The following is an 11,265-nucleotide window of genomic DNA, read 5'->3' as shown; positions in this document are numbered from 1 at the left end:
CAATGATGAATATATAGTTCCACTTTGAAGCTAGCTCTGTTTCCTTTTTCTGAATTTATTATTTAAAATGATCTCTATAACATGTTTTATGTTTAGCATGTTTAGGTCGATTTGTAAACATTAAAGACCAATATATAATATATAATATAAAGAACAATATGATTGTGTTATAAATTGTAGAATGTTCCTTAAGATATAAATTCTTAGATTACAACAAATGCGGATTACATCCTTGATAATTTTTAATAATTTCTGCAAACAGTAGGAAAAAATTAAAATAACAAAAATACCGAACTCTAAATTCTAAACGGAAAGTCCCTAACCAAATGGCAAAATTAAAAGCTCAAACACATCAAACGAATGGATAAACACTGTCATATTCCTGACTTGAAAAAGGCATTTTCTTATGTAGAAAATGGTGGATTAAACCTAGTTTTATAGCTAGCTTAACCACTCACTTATATTCCATTATATTGACAACGATGTGTGATTAAAACAAACAGACAAAAAAAGGGTGAAGGTTTGGTACCATTAAAACCCGCTGCATTTGTTTGCACCTGTCCTAAGTCAGGAATCTGATGTTCAGTAGTTGTCGTTTGTTGATGTGGTTCATAAGTGTTTCTCGTTTCTCGTTTTTTATATAGATTAGACCGTTGGTTTTCCCGTTTGAATGGTTTTACACTAGTAATTTTTGGGGCCCTTTATAGCTTACTGTTCGGTGTGAACCAAGGTTCCGTGTTGAAGACCGTACTTTGACCTATAATGGTTTACTTTTATAAATGTTGACTTGGATGGAGAGTTGTCTCATTAGCACTCATACCACATCTTCTTATAACTATAATGGGTAAACATGTCATAAATAGGGGTAGAGCAGTCATCATTGTATTAAAGTCTTAATCACTATAAAAACAAACAAATATGACAACAAAGAAAAAAAAAGGCATAAAGACAAAGCACATTAGCAAAAACAAAAGACAAGAATAAAAAATATACGATAGCGCAATAACACAATGATAGGATTATAAGAACCGAGCAACGTCAAATGGATATTACTAAAATAGGCTAAAAGGTAAAAGTTATAATTTACAAAGTCAAATGAAAGAATACTATAACACGTTATTAAGATGATAAACAACGTCAGTACCTAGAATCTATACTTCAAGACTATCGTGTACCATTTGTGAAGTTGATACGGACTATTTACTAACAAGGTTTTTGTATCTTCCGATGAACTTTTTTAAAAAAAGAACGACACGTTCTTTGACATAAAACTTGTTCATCAACTTTCTGCTTAGACAATGGTGACGTTTTACAAGTCTGAGTAGCAGCTGCACGCTCTTGAATACCGAATAAGTTCGGAAATGTATATCCCATATGCAGGTGAAGTTGGTATAGTGATACTAAGGTGGGGGAAATTGATAATTTCGAAATTAAAATCGGCTCGTTTGTCATAGATTCTGGTAAAAGTATAACAAAAATACCGAACTCCAATGCAAATTCAATAAGGGAAAGTCCATAAAAACTGACAAAACAAACGCTCTCGATCAACGGAATAAGTCAAATGAAAGAAAGAGGACTTTTCATATTTACACATTTACTAAAGGACATCTGCAGAAACAATAAAGCTAACGAAGAACAAGTCATCAACATTTCAATTGTTAGTAAGTTCCCTCAACTTGACGCTGATCAGATGAAATAAGATAGGCAAATACAAATAAAATATGTTTTATAGACTTTATGCAATAGCTAATAATTACATAACATGTATGTTTCACGAGAATCCGTTAGCTTAATTGGTTAACAACAATCGCGCGTCATTCAAGAATTATTCTTCAAAATAAAATATAATATTCGACTGAAACGTGCTTCCACAAAAAAAGTGCACAGGTAAATAAAAGAAAACTTGATTAAAAAAATGTTCGTGGTCTTATTAGCATAAAAATGTAATTATAAGAAGTGAATGCTTCTTTTTATATTTTCATTGGGGTTTGAAAATGTTGACCGAAGTACATTTTGTATGAAGCCCGGAAGCACTTCATTCTAAAAATGTGTGCACGATCAACACTTTTACACCCCAATAAAATTACAAAAAGAAGCATTCATTTCTTAAGTAAAAAATATATTTTGCAAAAACTGCACCAACAGAATTATGAGGAAGAACGACTGAAATCGACACTACCAAAGTTTTACAGTCACCATCACGTTTTGGTTAACCGATACGACATAAGTGTGTCTCAAATCACTTCCAACATGTTTTCGCTTTCTTAGATCTTTAGATACCAGAAAAGTCATCTGATTTGTTATTTCGACGATTTTGACATTTTAACTGAGTGTGTATTTAAATTGTGGGTGTTGCATTCAAATCAGATGATACTAATCCTGTGGACGTATTCAGTCGCTCTCCTTTTGGAGTTCATGCGATTCCATTAGTTTTTTGGTTACCTTGATATGTATCTTCTTAATCAATTTAAGAGACTTGAACATTTGTAAACTACACGTGACTACATTTTATTGAAACTGTACCGTTTAATCAATTGAAATATATAGTTGTTTCCTTTATTATATTATACCTGATTTCCATGACTTAAGACACATGACTTCAAGTTATAATTCTGGAATGAGTCGTTTATGTCAAATGAATAACTATTTGGAACATATCGTTTAACGTTTATGGGGCTATTGTATTTTCTCATAAGATATGAATTTGCTTTAATAATAAGAGAAATCAATTTGAAACAAACAAACAGTATCAAGAATTTAAAAAAAAAAACATAATCATAGTGTTGACTTTCTAAATAGAAATACATTTTTTATCACTTCCTTTCATGATTTTGTTTTTCAAGCAATTTTGAAAAAAAACCAGGCAACCTTAAAATTATAAATGATCTGTAATTATATATGCACTCAAGGTGTTCTGTCAATAAATGTTTACAAACAAACTGTGATAAACGAGCTATATACGTAATACTGTAAACTGACTTGAAGATGTTTAATTTGCTTTCCATTAAAACTGAAATGACCTCGATGGTCCAGTGGTCTAAGTAGTCCAACTATTTAAAAACATTTTTAGAAAAATACATCTCTCATTTATTTTACTTTTAAATCTGAGAAAAGAACATTTATCATTAGAAAAATATTTTATATTAGACAATTCTGTAATTAAAGTAGACGATAACCATGCAGATATATTGTATTAATTCTAAACTATACTAGTTGATATGTAATGGAATTAATATATCTAACCTTGTGTTCAATTGCTTTTGATTTTGTTTTAACTAACTATATTTAACTGTTTGTTTGTGGCACCAGGTACTGTCTGATGAATTTTTATTGTAAATATTTGAATAAAAGTTTATCAAGAGAAAAAGTAGTCCAACTACTGTATCACTAGTCTGTCAACACTGAGGCTGCGACTTCGAATCCCGCATGTGTCAGGTGCGCTCGACTCCACTCTTTAACCAGAATTGTCAGTTTTCCTGCCGAAGGTTAATGGTTCTCTCAAGGCACTCCGGCTTCAACCATCAATAAACATGACCGCCACGATTTAGCACAATAGTGTTGAAAGTGGCGTTTAACACCAATCAATCAATTGACGACAGAAGTCAAGTTTAAAACACCATAGTATGAGTATCAAGCATTTTAAATTCTTTAAAGGAGTCTGGTCTAAGGGAATTTCACTAAAAACTTTAAAAAGCCCAGTTTTGTGTTTAGTTTTTTCTTAAGAACTAAAACATTCAATGTTATTTAAGGAATGACTGTAATATTTTTTCTGTCTATGAAAAAATAACATCAAAAATGTGGTGCACACTGAATAACCCGCGTAGCGGGTTATTTTAAAGTGTGCACCACATTATTTATGTTATTTTGAATAGACAGAAAAAATATTACAGTCATTTATTATAATTTAATTCTAAATTCCATTTTAAACCGGAGTAAACCATGAAAAAACGTTGATGACGTCACGGTCACATGACCAAATTATGTCTATGAGCTGATAAACAAAACAACGTCAGCCAATCAGAAGACGCGTTACATCCAAAATTAAATTATATATTGTTGTTGAAGATTCCGATACGTCATTCAAATGTTATTGACTGTTCATCTTGAATATGCCTGATCAATTTTCCACTTGAAGTTAAGCCAAGAACGATAAATCAAGGACTATAATTGATTACATTTTAAACCGACTATAGTAACCTATTTCAAAATTGAAAGTAATGTAAATTCCAAGACAGAGAGTCAAAATTAAGATTTGAACTCTAATAGATAAACTTTATCAAATATAAACTTCTATGTCATTTGGTCTCTAGTGGAGAGTTGTCGCATTTGCAATCATACCACATCTTCCTATTTTCAAATGTGGCAGTTGCAAAAGACAACCGTGTTGCACTCTAATCATCATCATCATCATCCTTACTATTGACAACATACATACTAAGTCCTTTATTAATGGATGTTGATCAATATATTTTTTTAAAACTCCTTATTCTAGTTAGGTCTTTCCACTTTTCCGTGGAAAGACCTATTGGTTTTGTTCTGAGATTTAATTTTTTTCTTCCGCCACATTTTGTTCTTGCGTAGTATTGTGGTTTTGCAAGATGTCGCTTAGATTTTTCGCATATGATACCGAAGTTATTGCGCTTTTGGAACTGACCCTGTTAAACCGTACACTTTACGTTGTAAGAGTTATCTCCCCGAACACTGTTTTTCTTGTGTCCACTACTCCTTCGCTACCGTAAAAGATTACGACAAATTTATTTTACCAAAGTGCTTCCTATATCTTCAAGATGATGAGTCGGTTTGCACCAAAGTTCTCCGGAGTCTCCATCTGAGAGTTATTTCCCCTTATGAATTTGATATAAGTGATATGCATATAAACTCATAAACCGTAAGCCGTATAAACCTAGAGTCGCTTAATTGAAGGTCCTTGGGTCTCAACTTAGAAAATAAGGTCAAGGTCAAAGGTCAAGGTCAAAGGTCAAGGTCATGTTCTAAATTTTGACATTCACTTCAAACTGGTTTTTACTCAGAAAAAAGTTAGGGGTAAAATTGAAAAAAATGTGAGCAAAATGTTAGTCGCGACATTATTTATGTCGTGAATATTTGTCGAAATAATATGCGTAGTATTTTGGGGGTTTTCATGCCACTGAAATGGAAAAATCAACAAATTGACTAATTATAGCTTCAAACTTTACAGCTCTCATGATGCGTACATGCAATTTATCTTTGTAAATCATCCAATGCCCACAACTACCCATTTAGCCCCCCCCCCCCCCCCCTTTTTTTTTAGGAATCCCATTTCTATTTTATTATAAAAATGCTAATCCTTCTTTTTTCATGAATAAATTTCTTTCTGAAATACAAAAATACAAATCTATTCCTGCAAAATAAAATATCTGCTCCAAATCATGTACATGTATTTCTGAAAATTAATCGATAAACGTTTTGTTAAAGTACTATATTACCAGCATTGTTTTGTGTGCATGCAATGAATGAGTCGACCAGTGGTCAGCGGTTGGACAATAGTTTACCTGTAAAAAAAATCGAAAAAAATATATTTTCCGTTAGCAGTATAAATCACGTGCAGTCCGCTTAACGTTCCAATCTGGATTGAGAAATTAAAATCAATTACGTAGAATTCCCTCCAAAGTTCGTAAATAGTAGTAAAATCCTAGAATCAAATGTCTAAACATGCATTAAAATGAAATCTGTGTTCCCGTAAATATGTGTACGAAAAAAGCATGCATGATCAGACTTCAATGACCTGTAAATGAAAGAAAATTAAATCCGTTTGCACATTCTTTATACATAGGTGTGGTCAGAACGACGTCTCTCTCTGCAACTAAATTAAATAAACTATCTTTCTGTGTATATCAATCAGCTTGGTGACGTCACAATCATGTCAACTATCCGGTGCAACGCCTGCTACCTAAAATAAAATAGGGGTTTCCCCCTTTTCGGAAAGAATTAATCACATAGGTTAAATACAAAAAAAACCATGCAGGTCAGGTCGGGCCATTTTAAATACAAAATTGAATACAATGCACACACAATAAGATCAATAAGTAAAAAATAAGACACAAATTCCGGGAAGCACTATAAAAAAAAAAAGAACATTTATAAAGGAAGATGCAAGGATATTTTTGAAGGCCTGTTTAAATCCTTGCATGTTCCTTGAATATAACTAAAATGTTGCACGGACCCGTTTTCGTGTGCTCCTAGAGCCTAGGTCTCAAGTGTTTGAACACGGGCACTAGGCTCTCAATGCCTTTTTCACGTGTTTCTAGAGGCTAGGTCTCAAGTGTTTAAAAACGGGCCCTAGGCTCTCAATGCCTTTATCACGTGTTCCTAGAGGCTAGGTCTCAAGTGTTTAAACACGGGCACTAGGCTCTCAATACCTTTATCACGTGTTCCTAGAGGCTAGGTCTCAAGTGTTTAAACACGGGCACTAGGCTCTCAATGCCTTTTTCACGTGTTCCTAGAGGCTAGGTCTCAAGTGTTTAAACACGGGCACTAGGCTCTCAATGCCTTTTCCACGTGTTCCTAGAGGCTAGGTCTTGAGTGTTTAAACACGGGCACTAGACTCTCAATGCCTTTTTCACGTGTTCCTAGAGGCTAGGCCTCGAGTGTTTAAACACGGGCACTAGGCTCTCAATGCCTTTATCACGTGTTCCTAGAGGCTAGGTCTCAAGTGTTTAAACACGGGCACTAGGCTCTCAATGCCTTTTTCACGTGTTCCTAGAGGCTAGGTCTCAAGTGTTTACACACGAGCACTAGGCTCTAAATGCCTTTTTCACCTGTTCCTAGAGGCTAGGATTCGAGTGTGTAAACACGGGCACTAGGCTCTCAATGCCTTTTTCACGTGTTCCGTGTTTAAACACGGGCACTAGACTCTCAATTCCCTTTTTGCGTTGTCCTAGTGGATCGGCCCCATGTGTTTAACCAACTAACCAAACCACCCACCTACCAACCAACCAACCATTACATGCTTGTTGTGGTCCCTTGTGTTTAATACAGGTCAAAGATCTTATTTGTTTCGTGTTTGCTTGTTTCAAGCGACCATATCTACGTGTGTAATCAATCAATCAATCAATCAATCAATCAATCAATCAATCAATCAATCTATCTATCTATCAATTAATCAATCAATCAATCATGTTTCGGAGGGGAAAGACCGTTAACAATTGTTTTTAAAACAATTGATTTATATTTATCTTTAATATGCTTTCACTGAGTGGTTAACAAGAGCTAAACGTTCTTTTATCAATCTCCCTCCTTTAATGCCAACATATTTTGAGCTGTATTATGTCGGCATATCAAAGGATGTTTGCATTCAAGTAATAAACCGTTTATAAGCTTGGAAAGTTTATTTAATTTCAATAAATACAATCATTGGAAGGGACCTCTATGGCCGAGTGGTATAAGTAGCCCAACACTGAGGTTGTGAGTTCGAATCCCGCACGGCGCAGGTGCACTCGACTCCCATCTTAATTAATCTTAATTGACTAGGATTGTCAGTTTTCCTACCGAAGATCGGTGGTTCTCTCCGGGCACTCCGGCTTCCTCCACCAATAAAAACTTAACGCCACGAAATAGCACAATAGTGTTGAAAGTGGCGTTAAACATCAATCAACCAATCAATCAATCAATCACAAACATTGAAATAGTACATCCCTCTTTTCTCACTTTATTAGTTCGTTCGGAGAAACAAAAGGTTTTTAATTACAACTATATGTAGTATAAAAAGCATAAGATTCTTAAAATTTATGATAAAATGCAATTAATTTTTTTTTCAATTTTCTGCTCATTTACTATGTTGAAAAATTTTGTTACGCTGTCCAAACATATTAACGTATATATGACACAAATTGTCAGTTTATTGCAAATAATTGTCCTGTGACGTTTTGCCTTATTACAGAGACATAGAATTTACAATTTTACATATAAATCGTTTTGACTACATTAAAAAAAAACATTTTCCCCGTTTTTTTTGTATCAGGTTTGTGACTTTTTTCCTACTTTAATCAAGTTTGTTCCTTTTTCCTAACACAGTTGTGACTTTTTTCTGTGACCATTTTTTACGTTTACCTATGTCGAATATACGGTCAGACGGGCTACTACGTTTGCGCGAATTTGAATTTTGACAGGTACATTTATTACGTTTGCGGGAACAAATGGTATATTCTTTGCTCGAATTAACTATCACAAAAGTATATTACCTGGGTTTTTATTTGTGTCTTTATCCAGAGAATAACTTGAACTTCATGGAACTTTTGTTGAAAATTTATGAAATTGATAAACAATTTATATAATCAAAGAAGTTTTTATTCGTTTATATAAGAGGATAACCATAATTACGATTTTTTGGGGTGTGTGACAGGAGGAGGAGGATCTTGAAAATGAATAACATGGCCTAGAAAGAACTGAACATTGCCAAAGAATGGATTAAAAATGAATGTTATCCCTCAAATATAAAATGGTTGTCCCCTAAACATTTTAAGGTACAGTTTTAAATCAAATACAATGCGAAATGAACATTCTAAGTTTATAAACCATATTCAAAAATAAAACGGTACGTTATGTGCTTCCATTATGGACAGTCGTCCATATTCTTGTAATAGACGCACTGGTGACGAAATTTTCAATTAAGCAGTTGACAAATTGTTTTTTCGGCTTTCATTTTGAGTAATATCTTCCATCATATAATCTGCGTAACTGCCATCAACTTTCTCTGCTCAGCCTTGATGGAAGAACTGACAATCACGATAAACATTTTCCTATTTCAATTGACGAATTTTTAGTTACTTTTTTAATTTTAATTATACGCGTAATCGTAGTAACTTTTCAACACGTTAATATCGCACAAACGCGTTTTAGCATTATGACGCGCAAAAGTGGAAAATTGCTCGCACAAACGTTGAAATTGCTCTCGAGCAAAAGTAAAGAGCCGGGACAGACAGTGATAGTCAGATAGAAAGTCACAAAGACGAAAGGTAAAAAAGTCAAAAACAAAAAGTCATAATTAATCAGTTAATTATTTTGAAATTATAAGACAAAAAGCTACAAGTCAATAGTAAAGTCACTTCACAATCTTATTTTCTTTACAATCATGCCACAGAAAAATCTGAAGAAGAATGGGCTTTAAGATATGCTATCAAAATAATGAAAAACTGCTGTAAAAGACTTATGACAAAATTTAGAATATATGCTGATTTTCAGATAACATTTTGCATTAAAATATTATAACACAGTTAGAAGATATTTTATTTGTTAAGTATAAAATAAATTGGCAATAAAATATTGTCACAAAATGTTGGAAAAAATTACGAACTTATAAACTGTTTAAAGATGTTTTGAAACAGAGATGTTTTTGGATGAGTAAGAACATTTCAAGTTGAAACAGAAGTGTATTTGCTAACTTTTTGTGTTGTGTCGCTCCTTGACGACCATAAATAGGTCTTTATGAAACAAAACTGTAAATGGAAATATTGCTTTATATGTATAGATCAGATTGAAGATGAGAAACATGTTAATATAATTATAAGATTGCCCTTTGTATGCAAATTGACGTAAAAATATATTTTTATGAAACTAAAAGAAGTAATGCTGATTTTTTTTATTTTATCTGATGATGATAAGTTTATGTATCTTTTCAAAAGTATAATATTTAAATTTTATCTTTGTCAATACATAATTTTGCTATAGCAACTAGTTGTAATGGTAAAACTATGAATTTCCAAAGACAAAATTTTGATATAATAAAAATGCTGAGCGTTATGATATGGTTGCCAAGATCTGTTTTATTATTCTAAGTAAAAGAAATAGTTTTTTATATGCTTGATTGATAGTACTGTAATAGAATTGAAATACTTTATAGACATGATAAATATATAGTTTTAATTGAATTAAATTTCTACAGTCTCTCATGATTCTTTATAAAATAACATTTGTATTTAAACTTATCAAATTCGGTTATAAACAATGTATGTATTATGATAATTGTGTATTATATGTATAACACGAGGTGAGACTTCAAAAATCTTTGAAATCTGAATCTTTGCAAAAATACAAAATCCCAAAGATAATATTTGAAATAAATTTTAAGTTGCAAACATAAACATTTACAAACATAAGGTTTATATTTTTTAAAATTGATTCCCATTAAAGCAATGTAACTATAGATACTAAGACATATTAATAACAATCTGATGTTAATAAAGAAGCATAGTTTACACAATCAAAAACTATTTTCTATAAAATTTAAATAGTATCTTTAGTTACTATTTCGGGATGATGTTTTTAGAATTACCTTTTAAACATAAGAAGCACTTTCCTGAAAAGTTTCGGTGACGAGTTTTTCAAATGTTACACAACAACGTGTTTGTTCTTCTTCAAATAATATAAGACGTGGACAATTAAAAAGTTAGAAACACTTTTTATTCAGGAATGTCTACGGAAGAGTTTCAGCGCCACACACTTTTTTATTTTTCCCTATGTTTGCAAAATATAGGTTGTATTATCTCGCAAAGGTTAACTTTATAACGCAAAAGTTTGCGTTATCTCGCAAAGGCTTGTGTTAAATCACAAAGTTTTGCGTGATCTTGTACAGGTTTGTGCTATATCGCAAAAGTTTGCGTTATAACGTAAAAATTTGCGTTATCTGGCAAAGGTTTGTGTTAACCCAAACATAAGAAGAAATATTAAAAAGAAAAGTTTGTGGTGTTGTTAGTTTATTTTCGACTTATGAGTTTGAATGTTCCTTTGGTTTCTTTCGCTTCTCTGCTACATTCGAAAGACAGCCATTTAATTTTTTAAAGCAAAACCGGTATTAGAAGTATTGTGCGATTTAAAGCTAATAAGTGAAACTGTGAAGCTTCACCACCGGATATAGGTACCCCCGATTGTTAAGTCAGGTAAGGTCAAATTATTCTTATTTTCATTTTATTTTCATTATATTCTACCCTTTGCTGACATTCAAAGTTTTGTTATACTGATTCCCGATAATGTACATGTAGCTACTATTTAAGGCTGAAATCGTTAGAATCGGACAGGGTGGTGCCTGTTCAAAGAAGTATGTGACGAGTTCAACCTTCTTAAATGTACAACCACATTTATCCTTCAACATTTTATTTTACGTTTTTGTAGAACAAAGTTATATCATATTTAACGAACAACACTGTATTTCGAAATAAACTTTTGTTTTCACGGAGAAATTCATGTAAATGAAGCGGATAAATTGAACGTCGAATGATTTTTTACTGAACG

This window comes from Mytilus californianus, unplaced genomic scaffold (assembly GCF_021869535.1).
Source record: "Mytilus californianus isolate M0D057914Y unplaced genomic scaffold, xbMytCali1.0.p SCAF_1, whole genome shotgun sequence".
Classification (NCBI taxonomy): Eukaryota; Metazoa; Mollusca; class Bivalvia; order Mytilida; family Mytilidae; genus Mytilus; species Mytilus californianus.
The sequence above is the reverse complement of the archived record's forward strand: the minus strand, read 5'-3'. Positions refer to the sequence as shown.